This window comes from Gallus gallus, chromosome 9 (assembly GCF_016699485.2).
Source record: "Gallus gallus isolate bGalGal1 chromosome 9, bGalGal1.mat.broiler.GRCg7b, whole genome shotgun sequence".
NCBI classification, from domain to species: Eukaryota; Metazoa; Chordata; class Aves; order Galliformes; family Phasianidae; genus Gallus; species Gallus gallus.
In genome coordinates, this window is record NC_052540.1 from 9345524 (window position 1) to 9366910 (window position 21387).

The 21387-nt window shown below is 37.6% G+C and overlaps 1 protein-coding gene across 1 annotated transcript in view; it reads left to right on the forward strand.

The window, feature by feature from the left end:
- The window catches only part of DAW1 (dynein assembly factor with WD repeats 1), a 305330-nt gene that overhangs the window by 128069 nt on the left and 155874 nt on the right, over positions 1 to 21387 (forward strand). Inside the window, exon 14 of the transcript XR_006930918.1 lies at positions 15500 to 15567. The gene's annotated coding sequence lies outside the window, so the exon portion shown is untranslated. The remainder of the gene's footprint in view (positions 1 to 15499; positions 15568 to 21387) is intronic.

Below are 21387 nucleotides of genomic sequence, written 5' to 3' on the forward strand. Positions count from 1 at the left end.
CTATTTTTCTGCAATTAGATGTCTTCTCTCAAAATTCATATAGTAGCTTTTAGAACTGTTCTGTAAGAGGAAGACTGAAATTAGCTGGGGACCACTGAAAATGTTCATGTCCACTGAAACCACTGTCTCACATTTGTTGCACCACTCCATGACAAGAAAGAAGACAAGGGAATTTTAAAGTAACTTATTACTATTATTACATTATTATTTAATGCTTCTATGTACTCAAGATGCCAACGTGCTGATTTCTACTGTCCCTGTCCTCTGTAGTTATCTAGCACATTCTGGCAAACAGCTGCTTTTCCTCCATCCCTTTCCATGTATGAGAATTGAAAATCACTGCAATTAAATTGGCATAGTAAGTCTGTTCCTGTCCTATTATTGGCTCTGTTGCCCTGTTTTTGTATAATCTTCAAATATCACAATTCCTCTACTTTGTAGTTCTATAAATTACACAAATATATGTGCTCTATCAGGTAGGAGTACAGTGAAAATTAATGTTGGTAAAGTTCAGTGATGTCAAGCTCAATATATTATTGATTATTACAGCTCTATGGTATGTTACCCCTCTTTCTGTCTGCTTTTTTTTTTTAACCTAAACTCTTGTTCTTCATTAGCCAAGTGCTTTGTCACTGCAGAAATTTTTTGAAGCATGATAAACAGTTATTCTTAAGCAAATTGAGCTGAAGTATGTTTGAGATTCTATAACTATTAATTTGTTGCTCAAATTTCTGTACTACTTCACCAGATATACTCTGGTGTAGTAAGTTGGACTTCTAAAACTAACACAACTTTACTTCTAAGACCTGAATCTCATTTCTAAGAATACAAAGTAAGTGTTTTTTTTCCAAAATTGAATTTGAGAAACTTAGCAAGTGAAAAGTTTTGGTTTTTTTTTCCTATGTATCGATTCCAAGAACAATTAATGTTATATCAGCATAATATTACTTCTAGTATTACTGATACCTCTGCTGGCTGATGAAGATTGTATGACTGAAATGTTAAGTGATTATAACCTTAGAAGAGGCTTGGGTTGAGTAGGGGAGAGGCACTTGTATTAATGTTACATCTATGTTACCCAAGTTATTGAATCTCGAATGTCTATGACTTGATATCCAGATTGATCAAAGTATGCTTCAAAATTGTTGCAGGCTATCAAATCACATGTGAAGATAGAATAGCAGGCTTATCAAGTGCCTTTCTAACATATGCTGAAGAATAAAAAGCTGTCACTTGGCGTAAGTCAAATGAGAGATGGATGATATAATTCTTATGCTACTGAAATTTTATTATCCTTGAAATATATGTCAGAGAGTGCCTCAAACATAGGAAAATTATATTTGTACTTCATCACTGAAAAGGACATAATTATGAAATTATTCCTTTCATACACAGGAATCCAAATCAGCAATTCACTTGCATTATAGTGCATGAATACACATCACAGAAGGACAACAAATAATAATATTTTAATAGCGATAAAGGGGAATTGTCTAGAAAAGAAATTAATCAGTTATGAAAGATAATTGGGAAATAGGAATATTTTATTAGATGCTCCATCAGCATCTAATTGAATAAGCTTATAACTGTGCAGTGTCTCTTAGGGAAAGAATAAAGGCAGATAGAAAATTATATAATATATGATAAATGAAGAGAAAAGCAGGCAATCAAGACTAAGGTTATATATAATCAGACTATATAGCAAGGCAACGTGAAGCTGTGTGTCACAGACAGAAGTTCTTAGTAGGCTGCAGTGATGAGAAGGACTAACATGATCATTAGCTGTAGAAACTGAGGGCACTTCCAGTAGGGAGATGAGGTTATCATTCATGATTAGCAGAGCTCTTCTTGTTCACAGAGCACTGCATCAAATCCTGGGACAATAATTCCAAGCAAATCTTAATGGGGAGTGTCCATTTAACGGGGGCAGAGGATTAGAAGTCTTAATGAGTGGTTTCAGGAAATTGAGTATTTAGTTTAGTAAATCACTCTTCAACTTTTTAAACTTTTTCCTAACACTCAAATTTATTTATTTATTTATTTTTGTCTTTTAGAGACAATAGTGAAGATAAAATATAGCTGGAACAATGTGTGGGTTGGGGTTGACCTTCCATGGCTAGCAATCTTGAAATCAGGACCAGTGTTTGTGTTTCCTGAAGCTGAACATAAAATTCGGTTTGAACATTAGCCTAGCTATCTTCAAACCATATTTCTGTATGCAAACCATGCTTTGTATTATTTGGAAAAGCAAACTATGCATTACTAGTGGAAATTCTCCACATACCATATAAATGTGTACCTTCCCCCTGCTCCCAAACCAGCTATTCTTTTTTGTTCTGAATAAAATAAGGCTTAGAGGTGAGCCTAAAGGTGAAACCCCATAAATAGAAAACTGCTAGGGTCTGTCCTTTGATCAACTAAATATACAAAAATGTCCTTTCTTCTGACTTTATAAAAAGTCAAGATACAACAATTCTTTTTGCACGCTCTTGTCTCTATGGAAACAGGCACTCTAATTTTAGGGAATACTCTTTGCTTCTCTCGTTGAGTTAGGCTTTAAATAAATCTGTGTAGTACCACTGGAACTACAGTCTGTTGCACTGTCATCAGAAAAACTCAAAATATAGCTGGAGAAAATGTGCACATCAGATATGGAGAAAGCAAGTGAAATGTTAAAAAATGAATGAAACAGAGAACTTCAAGCCTTATGAAGAAACTCTGTGCTTGATTAAATGTGCTGTCAATGGATTTGTCTTAAATAGTATTCAAGTCTATGAAGAAATGGATCTCATTTAACTGAAATATGTAAGAGACCCCCTCCCTCTTGATATTTATACTGTGAAATAATTAAAATGTAGTGTCATATACACATGTAGAAATGAAATAAAAAGACTTGGAAAAGCAATTTGAAGACACAGACAGTGTCATTCAGATTTATGACTAGTTAACTTTACTAGTATTTACAATAAAGATGAGGTTACCTGAATAATGTAATGTATGGAACGTCACCTGTAAAAGCCATCCTGCCTGTCTTAAAACAGTAGTGCCGGTGTGCTGCATACAACAAGCTGAGGATTCAAAATGAGGTGAATTGTCTTCTCTTGTCTCAACTGTCAGGAGAAAATCAGCAATATAATAGAAGCATCCAACTCATAGACCGGGAGCAAGAGCTCTGCTTCTGCCCAGGCTGAAATGGGGACTGGCAATATCAGGCTGTCAGAATTTGCACCAAAAGTTGGTGTTTCCAGAAGACTAGGGAGACAGGAGAGAGGTTTCAAGAGTTCTGGTGGCAAGACTGGCCACAGCCAAAGTTTTAGATGAAATAACCATCTACAAATATTTCTGGTTACTCTATCACTACTGATGATATTTATAACATAGCATAGAAATATGTCCAAATATCGAGAAAAAAAAAACCTGTACTAGTGAATGTAAAAGGAAGAGTTGTAATTTGCATTTGTTATATTCAAGGAGCTTCAGTGCTACCAAGAGTAACTGAAGCAATGAATGGATCTGGTAATAGTGGGAGGGCTAGAGAAATAGTTGCTTGTATATGTGAATGTTGGTTTTTGTTCATGACTGGGCAGCAAACAGCTCTCAGTAACCCTATGTGCTCACTTAGGTTGACTTATCTCAGGCAGTAAACAAATGTTCATCCATAGCACTGCACATCTCTGTGCAATTATATTAAAAAGCTTCTTCAATGACTTCTCTAAGAGCTAGAAATGATTGTAAAATCTGAAATCACAAACATTGTATTATTATCACGTTCTTAAACTAATAATGTTGTAGAACTAGCTGTGTTTATTCTCTCATTCTTTTACTAAGATGAAATTTAATGAATTTCAATTTCTTGAGTTCATTTTCTTTTGATTTTGGTCTTGAAGTGTTTTTCTAGGTGTATGAATATTTAAGAAAGGCAAATGTATCATGTAGGAGACAATGCCATAGAACATACAGATGGAAAAGGATCTTCAGAGAGAAAGTAATAATGCTTCACTTAAATTTGCTAATAAGGAATGCAGGATAACTACTGCGATACAAAGAGTTAACGTAGCTTCCAAAGTATTTGGTTTGAATTGATGTGAACACAGTGGTTCATTTATATTTACATTCAGTAGACAGAGTACTTTAAAAATATTCTACCTGGAAGTTAAGTTGCTGTTAACATCTTAGGTGGGAATATGTCAGGTTTCCCATTTTCAAGAGTAACTCGAACACCTCGAAAAATAATTCCCACTTAACAAGAATTGAGTGTTTTAAACTTTTTCATTTATTTCTGGATGAGGGCAAAACAAGTTAAATGAGAATATCTCTACCAGTAAGAGCAGACATTAGACCTTCTAAGAGATAAAATTATCTGAAAAATATAAACCTTTTACAAAGTCATTTATTTCCTACAGTGAACAGGGGCTTTGTATGCAGCTTCTGAGCATTCCAGATCACTACAATAATGCTGGCCATACCCAGTTTAAAGACTCATCTGCTTTGCACAGAGACAGAAAGTAGTATTTATGCCCTGAGCACATTGAAAGCTGAACACCTCCCAAGCCTGGCCTTTACTGCCCATTGCCACCAACAAAGAAAGGAGTGCAGAAAGGCTCAAAATAGAGGCAAGAATGCATCAACCTTTTCCCACATTTCTTTAATGGCTGAGGATATTTTTAAATGGGTGTCAAGGGGGAGATATTTTCAAAATATTTCATTTCACTAGCCAAATCCAGAAAGGGAGACAAGACAAAATTGCTTTCAAGACACTTTTAGTGTTTCCTGTGAGATAAATCTTGAAAATGACTGTTTCTTCTTGAAATTGGAATGTAACGGTTCCAGAGTGAGGCTAGTGTGTGCAGTCAGTCCTCCTCTTTTCTGCTCATACTCTAGCCACCACATTTTTTCCCCTGCATGCAGGCTGACCTGTTAAAGTGCTTTTATCTCTGACCAGAGATGCTTCATATTAGAAGCAGCAGAAGATCCCCCAGAGAGGTACAGTTGGTGGCAGAGCAGAAAGACAGAAGACCTGGCAGCAGAGCAACACTCTGCTGGGAGAGCGTCTGTGCTTTAAACAGTGCTGTGGGTCTGGGCTGTGGGAAAGGGAGAGAGAGCAAGCAGGGTGTGAGGTGGAAGCTGTAGCTCCTGACTTAAACCTCATACAACATCAGGAAGTGTCCTTAATTGATGTCTTAAATGTCTCTCAACAGGTTTAGTTAATCTAGTTCTATTTGCTTATTTTGACAGGGTCAATAGGAACTGATTGTTTGGCTGCCAGAGATGTACTTGGGCTCAGATACTCTGGGCCAGACTTGAGGCCATATGCTGAAAACCCAGCCTTGTGTCCTCCCCTACCTTGTGCTGCCTTCTGTTGCTCTCCCAACTGGCCCTCTGAACTGTTAAGTCGTACCACTCTCTGAAGTATTCTTAACTCTCAGCAAGACATGGCTAGATGTTTGAGCTGCTCTTATCCCTTTATTCCTTTTGATGCTTCTTCTAAAGTGACGTTTCTATTTACAAAAAGAACCTGGCCTGTTTACTTTTTATCTTAAACTAACGTGTGTCTGGTGGGCTACACTGGGAGGGGCCTTGCATGACAATATGGACTCTTGTTTTCCCAAGGAACATCTTACTGAATGCAGCTCTGGGGAAAGCCCAGATCCTTCTCTAATAGCAGGGATTATGGTCTCATGTGTGAGATGCATATATGCAGTCAGTATATTGAAGGAAATGCTGCTTCAGTATCTCAGATGCTTATGAAAAGTCCAACACAGACTGGTCCTGTAAGTGCAGTCATTTGTACAAGTAAAAGACAGGAACTGAAAACGTTATGGTCTTCTGTCACACAGAGATGTCCCATGAAAAGTCCATTCCACAGCTGCCACGGACCTTCCTCAGCCCAGTGCCTTTGGTTCTGCAAAGCCACTGAGCAAGCACAACCCAACCGCCAAACAGCCTCCGTCCCAAACCCATCAACTGTGTAGAAATTTCTGCAGATCTGATGTTACAGAATGTTTGCACATCATTTTTATTTTTTTTTCCCAAAAAAATGATGTGTTCAGTAGTAACTTCAGAAGAGAAAGTTTATAATATGCTTGGGCAGGAGGTCAGTATTATACATAGCTGTGATGAGTGTGATTTTTTTTGTTGTTTGTTTGATGCAACGAAGGCTGTGTAAACCCTACGTTTGATTGCAGTGCTCTGTCTGCATGATTTTTCTCTAAAGGAGGCCAGGGTGAAAAGTGGATGAGCTGCACAAGAAATGTGAGTGCTGTGTAGTGCTTAAAATATTTATTTATTTCCGACTTACGTTTACACAGTGGAGTAAATAAAACAGAAAACCCTTTTCCTGTCTGTAACAGCAGAGTTGCAATTACATCTACTGTTGTTCACTGAGTGATGGACAGTCTTTTATCTGTCATTCTGCCTCCTAGCATTTGTTGTACCTCTTGCGAGGACATAAGGTTCACTTTTAGAAAAGCTGATTTGCTTCAAACTCACCAGCTCTGTAGGTACATCCAATTTAGCATTTATCTTTAATGGCTGTTTCTTTTGAGGAGTTCCCTGTTGTTGTTTTTTGAGAGTCCTTATTTTGAGAATGGACTAAGAACTGACTTATTAAGACAAACTGGCTGAATTCTTGAGAAGAAAAAGCAACCTTGGCAGAAAATATGGATTATTTGCAAGGTTAGACATGTGGCTGAGTCCAGTAACATCGCAGCAGCAGAACAAGTCATGCATCTTTAGTTTAGAGAGCAAATGTAGATGTGCTAAATGACCAAGTATAGCTCTGTTCCTAGCTTTGAAGCTCTGTCTTAGGAATATGTAATATTTTCAATTTGAATAATCTGTGCTTAAATCTTTTTATTTATATATAACAAGCATAGGCTAACTGCCAAGTATGAGCAAAGGAATAGCTTAGGTTAAACCTAGCTGTTAAGAATAAATATTATTGTGAGAAGGAAAAACTTGTGAAGCCTGATGATATTTGAATCTGTAGACTTTATCTGTTTGTCTGTTATCAACATGAAACTGGTGTGTGATCAGAAATGAATCCAGAGGGTTTTCCTCTTCTGTGAGAAAATGAAAAATAGACCTTCAATTTCATAAAACAAACAGAAAAAAAACCCACAAAAACCATTTTCTTCTTTTATCTGATCTAGCTTAACAGCAGAAAAAATCTGTATTTCCTGCACATTCTTTGTCTAGCAATAAATAAATTTAGAACAATATTAAAGACCCAAACGTACATCCTAAAGGTAACTTTTTGTTTGTTCTACAAGTGAGTGGTTAAATTCAAACTTGCAAGTCATATAAATATAGAAATAGTATTTTTATTTCATATCAATTATTTTCCAATAAATTGCACTGTAGCTTTCTTCATATTTTTAATGTTTTAAGGGGAATAGTGCAATAAATTTTACAAACAGAAGCATGTACCAAGATCAAATAGCGTGAAATGGAACAGTATCAGAACAGACAACTGGGGCTGGTGTCGAATGGCATCATTCTGTTAGCAGGGTGCTTCACAGTCACTGCTGGCTGCTTTACAGAGCTGAGGGTATTTCTGTGTTAGGTGGAAAAGGAGTGTTTTGTTTTGTTGTTTTTATACCTGAACATGAGCTGATATTTGGAGGGCTGCATTATTGCTGTCTGTATTGCCCTTGCCTCATACATATTCAGGAAAATAATATATGTAATATCATAGAATCATAGAATGGCTTAGGTTGGAGGGAACCCTAAAGATCACTGAGCTCCAACCCACTGCTGTGGGTAGGGTTGCTACCAGCCAGATCAAGGTGCCCAGAGTCCATCCAGCCTGGCCTTGAATGCCTCCAGGGATGGGGCATCCACAGCTTCTATATGAAAAAAAAAAAAAAAATGGAGAAAAGCAGAAAAGATTTTATTGCATTATGATCCTGAACGCTCAGCTTTAAATAAAAACTGCTGTTGGGTGACATACTCCAAGCTATTTGTTCTCTGTGTCCATTAAAACAAAAATATTTTAAGATATGTATTTGCTTTCATTACAAATATATAAACACATGTTTTTAGTATTATTCTGCTTTGGTATGGTGGCTTTTCACTAACAAATTAATAGAGTGGCACACGATAAATACAGCTGTAGCAGCTGTGGTGTCCCTCATAGTTGATTTCCCAGCAAGGTTTGATTTTAGCTGGAAGGCTGACTTTCAGCTTTCATCAGTCATCCTGTTGCTACAGGGATGGTTTGCATATGCTGTGTGGAAAGCTGACATGTAGAGAGGCCAGATTCAACTTTGCCTTTTGGCTATCATCTTCTTAGTCTTTGGAGAAAACAGATGCCTTTTAAATCTTTTCTAACTATACGTTACAACGTGAGTGTGGGTACTATGTAGGTGCAAGGGAGGACAAAGCCTTTACGCGTTCATTATCTGTCTTGGGATTTTGATAGCTCAGATAAGGCTGCTTTTTTTTGGCAGTCTTTATCATTTAAAATATTTTCAAAGTTCTGTGAATGAAACCAAATAGGACTGATGGACAGTGTAAATGTTATGGAAATTGTTCAGGAGTTCCATTTTGTGTTGGAGTGAGCATGCCTGTGAATACCTGTATTTACTACAGAAGAAGGGAAATATGCATGCATTTAGCTAACTTATGTTTGTCATGCACGTCTAATAAGTGATCATTATACTTAACAGTGAAGCTTGATCCCATATTTCTCTCTTATATGGTACAGGTGACTTCTGTCCAGTAACCATTTCTAGGTGGTTTTATGCAGGGAGTTAGGTTCAAAGTTGTTGGATAATTTCTGCAAGAACAAAGTTCTAGTCCTCAAATTTGTTTTTGAGAATGGAGAAACTATTTCAGACTGAATTTGGTTGTTTTCAAGCTTGAGTACTACATTAAGCTGGAATGCATAACCCTTACCTGCATGGAAGCCCTACTAGGTGGGGTTGTTGATGTTAGTGATGGGTTTCCCTGTCCTGTCCTTTATCAGGTAAGTCTGATCTGGGTAAGGGGAAAAAATCAACTTCAGTGATATTACTATCATGAAAAATAGGGTAGGGCATCAGAAGGATCTGTGACATGAAGGAAAAGGGCAGAAAGTGATAGGTTCCCTTTGAGAAAGAGAATTATCCTTAGAAGAAATTTTTGTCATGATTACAAGAAGTAATGTTTTCTATACTGGTGTCCATAGAAAATGGTGATCAGTAGGTGCAGTGGTACTTCATGAAAATAACAACTTAAGTGGGATATCTTAGTATATGATAGGGCTGGCACAAATGGAGAAATGCTTAAGTTCTGGTTTCAATATATGTATACAATGCATGGGTATGAATGTGTGTTTCTGAGACACATATTAATTTATTTTTTTATAAGTATGCATTCACGTTGCTATTTGGTTGTAACTGGAAGAATAGAACTACCCCAGAATCCTATACATTTCACTAAATTACTGTTAAACAACTTTTTTTTTTCAAATAATAAGCTTTATTAATTAATATTTGTATAGATGGAGTGAGCATAAATACGCAAAACCTATTATTCCTGTTTATGTGGTCCTTTTGATACACCACGAGGACACAGATGCATGTTTCCCTAGCTAAAGAAAAATACTTATTTGCTACAAGAGTAGCAGATTCTTGCCTGGTTCAAAATTCACAATGTTCACCATTTCTTATTGTCAGTGTATTGAGACATGGAAATATCCAAACTGCAAATTCTTTGCATGTATTTCACCTAAGGATACCTCACTTATTTGCTAGAAGAAGAGAGGAAAAATGTTAATAATCTTAAGAGTATTATATCTTAAATAAAATGCTTTTCCAAAGGGTCAAAACCACAAAATATGTCAAATAGAGCTTTTTAGAAGAAAGATGAAGTTGGGGAAAAAGATCAGGAACTGGCTTTATGAATTCGTGGAGGAGGAAAAGCAGAAAGCCTCTTTAATATGTTTTCTGAAAGCTTGAGAAAAGCTGAACAGTATTCTCAACTACTTCTAGCTATAAGTCAAAGGCTCCAAGCCTTCCCAATTAAACTAGAAAGAAATGTGGGCTTGTCACTGCTTGGTAATAAATAAAGGAAAAAAAAATGGGAGAGTGTGAGCAAATTGCATCCTGTCATTCATCTTCATGGCAGTCTGTGGTGTAATGTTTGCAATCTTCTCTGCTTGTAAGTCAGTAGGGATTCTGAGGAGATTTTGCCCAAATGTTCCATGTAAACCTAACTGCTGATTTACCCTGTTCATAGAGGTGTGCACACAGGACTAACAAACTGTGTTCTATCTGTGCCTCTGTCATTGACCTGTAAGGTGATTTCTGGTTGCCCAGCATCTGCTGTTGGTCACCTAGTATAAAGGTATTTTACATAAGGTTCTTCAGTCTTTTTCTAATTGTTCTTTCAGTGGTTATCTTTTTGTTATCTGTCAAGCAGTGAGGAAATGTTTACAAAAGTTTCTGTTCTGAGACCAAAATCTCCCTTCTGCATTGTAATACTGAATTTAAATATATGCACTCATTTGTGGGATTGGAAGGATTTTTCCCCATGTACGCCATTTCTTATTTGTTGCTATTAAAATTCCTTTGCCATTTTAATACCCAATTGATGTTATAAGGGATTTCTGTAACTCTTCGCAGTTGGTCTTTGGGATCACCAGTAAGTTTTGTTGCTTCGGTTAAGAAGTTCTAGATTTGATGTTTGACTCATGTCTCTGAGCTCCAGAGTTCTTCGTTGAGGAAATGGTGAAAAAAGTCAGATCCACCAAAAGGATCATTTACCTGAAATGGCCAGCAAAATGGATTGCACCTTTCTTTTGTGCTTCTTGTCTTCAGTAGGTTTTTTTGTTCTACTCTTCTATGTGGTAGATTGCCTTGCTGATGAAGTGACCACCTCAGATTTGCTGTGATGCATTTCTGCCTGCTCAGGGTTGCCTTGGCCATATGCGATTTCTTCATATTGATTTATATTATATTGGAATAGAAAACTTTTGTCCATTTGAATGCAAAGTCAGGGCATTAGAATTAAATAGCTCTGGGAAATTAAAGAGATCTCACCATTCTGAAGTTAGAAGGAGCAGATCTACTCACTGCATAGCTATATTTATTCCTTTAATGGAGGTAAAATTCTTGCAAACGTGGTTTAACACTGCATGCTTTAGAAACGTGATATTATATTGAGGAAATTTGTAATACAGACCAGACATGAAAAAAAAATTGCTATCCATTCTGATTGGAAAAAAAGATCTCGCAACTGTCTTTGTTAGTATCTTTTGGCAAATACCCCTTGCGATTTGCAGGGAGATCCGAACCTGGCACCTTGAGCCTAAAGAAGTCCACTGGTCAATACTGGGTCTGTAATAACAGCTGGGAATTGCTTTGGTTCTTTTGGGAGATCTGTAGATCTTGCTGTCTCAAAATACTTGTTTTTTATACAAGTGATAACATCAGTCTGAAAAAAGCATGTGGATCAATTTTAAAGTAGTGAAAAAGAAGTAATGAAATCCATAGGGCTTCTCTATGAATTAAACTTTTTAGAAAGCCAATGGCAAATTTATCTGCAATGTAAGTGAATAGAATCTGTAGGTTTTAACCAGAGCAATATTAACAATAATCTTATTTCTGATAATCTTATTAATCGTAACAAGCTTTTATTAACTACTTAAGCAATTCTCCACTTCTAGTCTTGAATTTCCATTGTGTTCCTGTGTTCTGGAATTGTTTTCCTCTTACACACTTGCGTTCTGCAGTCATTTGCCTCCACACAGCTGTGGAGGTAACTGAGCTCATGTAATAAGCAGTCCCCACAGAGCACTCAGGTTCTCTCCCTCCTTTTTCATCGTGAAGCAGAGGGGCTCTGTGCTTTGCTGCAGAACTATTTCTTCTTTTGTAAGTGCTACACAGGTAGCAGAAGTAAACAGGAATTATTCTAATTACCTGTTAGTTGTGTCTTGGAAAAATCAAGTATTTTGCTGCTAACATCAGCATTTGGGAAAACAAAAGCAAACAAAAATCAAACCCAACTTTTACTTTCCATCTCTCTCTCCCTTTCTCTCTTAATATTTACCTATTTCAAACCTTAGTCCTTCATAAGTTAAAACTCTGGAACACACCCTGAATTTTCTCCCTGGTTGAGAAGTCATCAGTGTGTGTTAAATGAAGGTTAGAATTTTGCCATTGGCTGAGTGCAAGACAAATTAGCTATTCATAAAAATTAGCTATAATTTTTTCAACCTGATTACACACAACTTGAACTTAAGCCTACAGAGTAATATGCATCTACTTAAATGTCCACAGAGTTGTTGTACTGGTCAGTATTCCAGAAGGAATATCTTAAAAGGCTAAAATTTTTCTTGTGTGCATAATAAAAAAGCAATCAATTCCAAGCTCTGTCTATGAGTTAGATTGACCCTCTTCATTGCATGGATTTTAGAAAAGAAGAATTCTGAGGTTCATTGTTTATTGTCTTAATGTGCTCCAGCTGAAACCAGTGAATCTAACTCAGCTGCCAGTGCAACTGGGCTGATTCAATCTCTTTCTCCTGGTAGCTCCAGCTGAGAGAAGGTAATGGTGTGCAGAAGCAGAGTAAGAACTTGGAAGTTTTTTCTTTGTCAGTGTTTTTAGATTTCGTTAGCTACTACTTCAAGAAGTGGAAGAGAGAGATTACTTCTAAGAGGTGGCAGAATTTATCTTAGTGAATGAATAAATAATTTCAAATACAGCTGTTGCTCTGCTGATTGGTCTGTCTGAAATGAGGAAAGCTGCTGGCTGTTCAGAAAGTTGTTTTAGATTATTGTTGGCGTACCAGCTGTGATGAGGGGCTGCACATTTAGCCTAAGCCTGGGTAATAGAGTTAACTTCAGGTTGAGTATGCCTGTTTTATCACAGCCTTTCTTTACCTCAAAATCTGATGTTTGATTTCTCTCTAATTCCCTTGCTATTTAAGGCTCCCATTTCTGGCTACTGATCTAAAAGAAGCTGTTATCCAAGTGGGCCGTGCTGGTGAAGACCTAGGTTTTTTCTCTGCTTTCACATGTGACACCTCTTGGTTGCTTGATTTTCTCCCTTTTCTTTTACATCTGATGACTGAGAGTATTCAGATGGATGTTTACCATCCTCACTTGCCCAGTACTACTAAAGAATTCCTTTTGTTTCAAAGAGAACGGTATCTAAAGGGGGCTGTAAGAAAGAAGGGAACAGATTCTTCAGCAGGGTCTGTTGTGATAGGATGAGGGGAAGTGGTTTTTGAACTAAAAAAGGGAAGATTTACACTGGGTATAAGGATGAAGCTTTTTACAATAAGGGTGGTGAGGCGCTGGCACAGGTTGCCCAGAGAGGTAGTGGAAGCCATATCCCTGGAGACATTCAAGATCAGGATGAACCAGGCTTTGAGCACCTGGTGGAGCTGTAGGTGTTCCTTTTCATTGCAGGGGGGTTAGACTAGAGGACCTTTAAGGGTCCCTACCAACTCAAACGAATCTATGATTCCTGTAAATTTGGTAATAACTGAAAGTGCAGTATTTGCCCTGAAGGTAGAGGCTGGTAGCACTCCACAACAGAGGCATATTAGGGCACTGGTGTTTTTCTGTTTAATTTTACACAGTCACTGTGCTAATGTGGAAATACTGCAGTTTTACTGGATGCTACTCTTCTTCCCAGTGGAGGCTACCCTGTAAATGAAACAGGAGACTTGCTCTTCCGTGAAACTGTAGCAGAATACTCGTGCAATTCTTTTTTCCATTAGCTTTGCCATTTTTCTGACTGATAAATTACCCAGGGAGCAAGGGAGAAAGAAATGTCATGCTACAGCTATCTTTACATTCTGCAACGTGAATTTGGCTTTCTGATCCAGCAAATATATGTATTTCCTGGGAATCATTCTGCTTCTTGTTAGGACTCTGTCATTTCTAGTTATAAATACATCTTTCCTTTCCTTGCTCTGGGACCAGCATGTTCTGGTGCTTGGAACTGTTCTGGCTGTTCTGTCATCCCAGTTAGCTGGGGAGGAGGCCTAGCTCCGATATTCAGCTTTTGACACCTGATCTGATAAATCAGTGTTGAACAACTGATATGCTACCTGCTGGGCTGGAGCTGCAGGAGCTGTTCTTTTTTAGGAAGATCCAGGGTATGTTTGGCACACCGACGGCAGCACTGCAACAGGCTGTAACCCGATGTTTTTTTCTAAGAAACATGGCTTCTGGCATTTGAAAGCAGCACGTACACATTCTTGTGAGTTTTTATTCCACATAAAATGGTAGTGAAATGTAAACTGCAGTTGTAAAGTTAAGGCAGGTCTCAGGGATCCATTTTTGTGTATGAGCTAAACATTAATCCATTATAGAGCTGATATTTTTCTGAAGCTACAACAAGCAGCTCTGATGTTTGTGCAATACCAGCAGCTCAGATCACACCTGCTGTCGGAGGCTAACGAAGAGGCAGTCCTTGGTGCTAAACACCCTTTTGCTTCTCTGAAATGTTAACAGAGCAGTTGTGTGTGCTCATTGCTGCTGTTAGCCAATACTGTTTGCACTGTATGGAGAAAATAAAAAACCTGAATTAGTGGATATTCTTGGGTTTTTGTTTTTTTTTTCATGATGAAGTATAGCGTTGCAAGTCTTACAACATGCAATGTGAGGATCTGAACTGACAGCTTTGCTAATGAAAGTGCATAGGACCAACTGACTATCTTAGTGTTACTTAAACCTCCAGTTTTTGTTGCTGATTGCAGGGTCAAATGGGGTAACTTAGCTATCTGAACCTCTGATATGCTGGGCATCTGCAGGTCCTACAGAAACCTATATTGAAGTCGTTGAGTGAGACCACTGATATATAACACTGGCAAGAGGAAGCAGAAATAATAGGCATGCAGAAAAGCCTCTCGTCATTAACACTGAAAGCAAAACTGAAGGGAAGGAAACAGTATGCAACTTCAGTCCACTTCTTTTATTTTTTTAAAAAACAACAACAGATAAAAAGCAACTAACAACAAAAAAAACAGGCAGTATGGGAAGGAATAATTAGGGCTTGAGTCAGTCTGAAGCTACAGTAGTAGCTTCAGAAAAGGTACATGGTTTGATGTTTTCTCTGAAGGCCAAATTGTGGCATCTCAAAGATAGACTCACACAACTTTTAGACATCTTTCTGTCGCCAGGTGCTTTGAGAGAGAACTTGACTCTTACATATTTTGATTTTGGTTTGTCTCTTCTTGTCTCCGTACTTGCTGTTCAGTTCTGGGGACTGCAATGTCTTCCAGATCAGCCATTCTTCCTTTCCACTGCCTAGGAAAGTCCACCTGTGATTCTGGTATTTATGTAAACTGCTAGCAAATTATCACCTCTCCTCACATCTGAGAGTAATAAGGGCTGTTCAGTACTATGCTTATGGAAAAAGCAGAATTTTACTCTATAACCTATGTATATAATTTTGAGTTTATGCAAAATGTAATAATGAATATATCAGCAAAATACTTGAAAATGGTAGGGCCAAATTCATTCTCTGCTCTGCTAATGGAATCCATTCAATGGATATTGCAGGTACTCTTACGGCTCCGCGTACTACGCTTCAGCCAAAATGGAGACGAAGCAACTCAAGCCTGGACGAGGTAAGTCATCGCCACGCAGGTCACATGCAACAGTGTAAATCTGCTCTAATGTTGAACCTTACATTTAAACTCTCAACCAATCAAATGCTTAATTAATTACGCTTAAGCTCTTTGAGGTAATGTTTTAGGTACTTTATTTTTTTGTCCTTAAAATAAGATGGGAAATTAGCATTATAGAGTTTCTGGTCATTAATTTTTGTGAAATTTTGTGAAAATAGGCAGTTCTGTTTGTGTCAAAGATCAAGTAAATGGATCAAGAGGGGAAAATAAAAACCCACACCAAAAGAACTAGACTAAAAAATTAGTAGAAACTAACGATAAATAAGCCAAGTTTTTGTGAATTGATAGTCTTTGTTTCCATTGCCTTTTTAAGCATATTTTAATTCTCACAATTTTTCACTGATGTAATGGAAAGTGTTAAAATATCTGCTAGATAAAAGTTAAAGGAAATTATCAACAGGAAAAGCTGAGATTAGTGCTGGCTGTGACAGGTGTGGAAGATATAGCTGGGGGATTGTTGGAGGATTGGAGGCACTGTAGGAAGGAATTGTTCTTGCCTCAGTAGTCTTGAAGATTAAAGAAGGAGAGCCCATGACTTTGGGATACTTGCTGTTTTCCTCTTTGCATGACTGTAGTTGCTTGTGAGCATATGATAGAACATGGATCTGGACCAGAACCAGAGATCTGAAATTTGATGAAATTTCACCTGTGCCAAATTTTGCTATACAAAAGGACAGTGAAAGCTGTAGTGATTTTTATCTTTGTCATAGAGGTGAAAAAACTGTATGAATGAAATGGAATTTTCTTCTTTATTTTCTGTAGATGACCAAACCTGGTCTTTTATTGAAGAATACTGTTCCCACTATGAGCTTCACAACTCTTCACTATTTCTCTCTCTCTTTCTGTTTAAATACTGATCAAGCTAACCCTTTTCAGAAGAACATTTCCTTGTGATAGGAAAGTGAGTGTAAAGAATGGCACCTGCATTATGCCAACTGCAGGGAGGGAAAAAGAAAATACATGTGACAAGCTAGACAAAGTTTCTTCAAATATTTTAGAAGCTCCAGTGCTGTAGTTCAAGGCAGGGTTTCAAAGTCTCTTTCAGTAGCAGCTATTTTGATAAAGTGAAGACGTGCAGGCATAAAAAGGGCCCAGTTTTGAACAGTGCTCATGTATGCCAACAGTTCTGAAATTTCATGTATGGTCTTACTGCCTTGTTGCAGGCTTTGGATTATAATGGCATTTAAACAGAAGAACTAAAGACTTGGGAAAAATAAATTTTACATTACAGATATTGACATGAAGGAAAGGTTTGAGACTGATCGTGTCTTCTACTAAAAATAACAAAATGAAAAACCTCAAAGTAAAGTCAAATCATTTGATCATAATGGTCATTTAGTATTTTTACACACTTTGGAAGTTATTGGCCTGAGTGCTTTTCCTATTGATGGCTCCTCTATATGTTCAGCCTACTAAAGAGCATGCATCTCAGCCCATCTTTCAAGCTGTGGTGTTATTGATTTACCAAGTCAGCTGCATGACACCTGAATGGTTGACTGAGGAGCAGCTGCTGCTGTAAGAGAAAAGGTTGGGGAAATGAGAAGAGAGCAAATGAATACTGAAGTGGAAAAAATATAATATGCGCATTTTTAAAGTTTTTAGTCATGGTCTTCAAAAAGCTGCATGTTTTCTGAATAGCAAAAAAAAAAAAAAAAAAAAAAAAAAAGTTGGACCAACTGACAAAAACTAGAAGATCTTCTCAGGAAGACTCCTTTGCTGGATAATAAAGTGTAGTATTTTACTGGGCCTTTTTTTTTACTCTACTGAATTTTCCATAGAATTGCCATCTTTTTCTCCTAAGAAATAGCTTAATTATTTTTAGCCAGTCTGCATCCTAATCTTTAAATATTGTTGCCTTTCTGTGAAACAAAATGGAAATATACCTGCTGTGTTCAATCTTTTGGTCACCACGAGCTTGAGCTAAAACCCAATAAAGTCAACTAGTTGATTTGCAGGGGGGACCAGAACCCAGCTGCATTTGAGTACTTGTCATTGAAGTTAGAAATGGAAAGTTAGCTGAGACAAGACTGATTGATTTTATTTATTTTTATACTGGTGGCAAGGAGACTTTGGAGATGAACAAATAACATCTTGAACTCCCTATACATTTCCATGCTAATGGATGAGGATTGTGAGGCAGAAGGAATAAACAATCTTTGCAGTTGAAAATACAGTGCATTTTCACTCTGTTGCCATATGATTATGGGCTTGCATGAATCAGTATCATTCACAGGTATGGTTGACGTTCAGTCACTCATCTGAAGCTATGATGCTTCATAGGATAAATTCAGTGTGCCAGGTGAGCATCTGTCTCTGTAAATAAATCTACATATTTACATTGTATTAACAAGCTTTGTTTCTATCTTGCCTTGAAAACAAGCAGTGTGTTGGAATACAGTTTAGATTTCTGTCTGCAATGTACACTGGAATAAAAAAAACCTTGAGAAACATGAAATTCTTCTAGGATGGGGCAAATCTTCATCACATAACGCGCTTGTATCCTCTCCTTTCCTCTTCATCCTCAGCTAGTAGTGGCCTGTGACTTAGAGCAGTAACAGGCATCTTGAATAAACCACTGTTTCAGCAACGCTCGCTTCTCCTTTACTTTTTCTCCTCAGAACGACATCAAACACAGCCTATTGTTTTTGAGTCACTTCTTGCTGCTTTCCTGACCTGATGTGTCCAATTAAAAATTCTTGTATTTAATTCACATTTTAGAAGACTTTTTTTATATTTTTAATAATTCCTAATCATACTCTCCCCCTCTCTCTCTCCATCTCTCTCTTTTAATGGTTTTAAGTAGGAACCCAGTGCACTTCTACTTGGTGAATTAACACAGCACCTGACTGAAGACTGACATTGTTTCCTGTTACATGGAAGAACTGCCCAGTCTGTAGCTCTGTGGACTGTCTCTAAAGTCCCTGTATTAAAAAGCAGAGTAAATTATCCTGGGATGAAAGGATGTGTTCCTTCTTATGAAGTGTGGAGTGATCAACACAAATGATATTAAAACCCAAGGTCCAATGCAATATTGAGATCTGTGGTACTGCATTGTGGACAGGGAGCTTAGCACCTCTGGATCAGTGCAGTTCATCATAGTCTGGGCCAAACTCCCAATTGCAAGCAGTGTCCATGCAAAATTTGAGATGCCATTCATTTTTTAATCCTAACAGCTTTTGTCAATATGTGAACAGTATGTTTAAATGAACATGGACTGTGTTTGGATGCAGTGTGTATGCAGGTATTCCAAATTTTGTAAATCTTAGTAATAACTTAACAAAAATTAATTTGGGCAATTTGAGAAGTTATTTTTGGATATGAGACTCAGAATACCATGGAATGTCCTTATATTCATGGTCTACATGTAATTAACAGTACAAAAAGATTTAGAAATGTACACATTTGCATAAAGATCTTGATGAAGGGATTTTTTTAATTGCATTTTTATCTCATGGTCAATGAATAAGTAGCTTCGTATCTGTTATGGTGAGAAGAATGAATTTTTATTATTATTATTATTATTATTTTTGCCAGTGAGCATACACTAGAAATCTTCACCAGATCTTTTCTAGATTTGATGTTGCTTCTGAAGTCCCTTCCCTCCACAAGATAGAGAAAAATCAGTGGAGCATGTAATGAATTCAGAAATGCCTATGATGAAATTAATATGAATTAGGCAAACCCTTACATTTGTCTCAGGATTTTCCTTGTCTAGAACTAGCGGAAAAATGCATTTAGATGATAAACATATATTTTCCATGCAGAAGTTTGGGCTATTTTGAGTATGAGGCTTCTATGAAATGAGGATATATTGCCTACCTTCCCTTATGACCAGATGGAACATTTTTGCTTTGGACTGTGACCTTGGTACTACTCATCCCAGTGTCACAAAATGCAGTATCGGATTTTAATCAATTTGGAAAAAAAAACACAAAAAACATTTAATTGTAGTTTGTGATAAAGCATTTTGTCCAACCTTGCCAACCTTGTCTGGCCTTATGAGGAGCCTGCTGGTGGTAGTTTGGTTTTGCGTGTGATGATTTTCCTTGTTCAGTTTCTTTTTGGTTTGGTTTGATTTGGTTTGGTGTTCTTTTGTGTGTGTGTTTTGTTTTTACTGCATCCCAAGCTGTCAGCTGACTTGCAAGAATAACCAATTTTCCTGCTTTAAAATGTGTGGCGTGGGTGCTAATACCATTTGCAGAATATATAGCTTTAGGGATTGCACTAATGAAGTTAAGCAGAATGATTTATTTCTTGTACAGCGCATGAACTAATTTGCAGATTATTTCTCCCTGTGCTTCTGTAAAGGACAGTTAAAGCTACATGTAAGCTGAGCCAGAATTCCTGTGTCTGGCAGTGCTGATGGAGAATTTTATGGAAGGCTGAAGGGAGGCTCCTTTTTTTTAAAGCAATACATCATAGAGTGTTTTTTAATCCTTGTTATATTTAACTGATATTGATAATATGTGCTTTCATAGTCTATATTATGAATATGATTTGGTATGGAGCGTCAATTGTTGTTTACGTGTTATACTGATAATAAATGCAGGGAGAGAAGGACTAAGATTTCTGTATTTGTTGGGTTAACATTTTGAAAGGCTCCTCCCTTATGTTATGTACTGAGAGAAGTATTCTGAAGTGCTGTGGCTGTGCTTAACATTTAAACGTGGAAAATAAATTGGTTGCACTGAGAAAAGTGTGACAACATTTAGAGAAGATATTAATACATACAGAAGTCAGTCATTTGCATTTCTTCCTTTCTTATGAAATCAGGAATTTTCATTTGATGGGCTTTTTACCCCTCTTCTAAGAGAGGTGAAGTTTGATCTGTGGAGGTGACCACGGTCTTTAGATTGGCTGCAGTACATAGTGCCCTCTTCCTTATCAGGCAATATCAGGAGAAACATGGGGAAAAAAAGAGCAGCTGAAGACTGGGAACATGCAGTTCTCAGTTATTAACACTGCTTGAGAAACTATTAGTAACTGAGCATGAAACAGATTTGGCTTCAGTTCAGTTACAAATGCCTGTCAACAACATGAAGCAAGCTGCATCCTTCCACCTTGCTTGGCAAATGCAGAGTATTTATGAGAGTTGGCACTTCAGGTCCAGCACTACCACCATGCACGTGGAGCCACTGCCTTGATCACAGTCACTGCTGCACTGACACTCTGTTATGGAGAGGAGATGTTGATGACCAAAAATGAATTCTTCCTTCTTTTCTTTTGGCTGGTGGGCTGATGGATCAATTATTCCCACAGCTCTAATTATAGTTCATAGAATGTATATTTTTTTCAGAAAATAAAGTTATTGCCTCAGATGTCAATTCCCTTTGGGCTTAACCTTTCAAAGTGAAATTGCAGGTGTTTGTTCTCCCAAAGCTTTCAAAATGTTCACCAAAGTATGAAACGACTGGAAAGTAGTAATGAATCTGGCTTTTAGTCAGTCTCCTGACATAAAAAGACATTGGTTCCTGTGTAATTGCTGAACATAATTACAAAAATTAGGTTTCACTGCTTTGTTGGGCTTCTCAGATTTAGAACATGTTTCCTTGATGCAGTCACAGGCTGCACGGGCTGCTGCTGGGATAGCTCGCTTTTCAAGGCAGAGTGTGAATTTTGTTGCCCATGCTGCAGGACCAACCCGGCCTTGGTGTGAGGCACAACCCACGTGCAGGTCTGCTTGCACCAGAGCCGCCAGCAGGGTGCAGAGTGTGCTGAGGAGGCGGCAGGAAGGGAGAGCACCGCAGAGGTTTTGTGCTG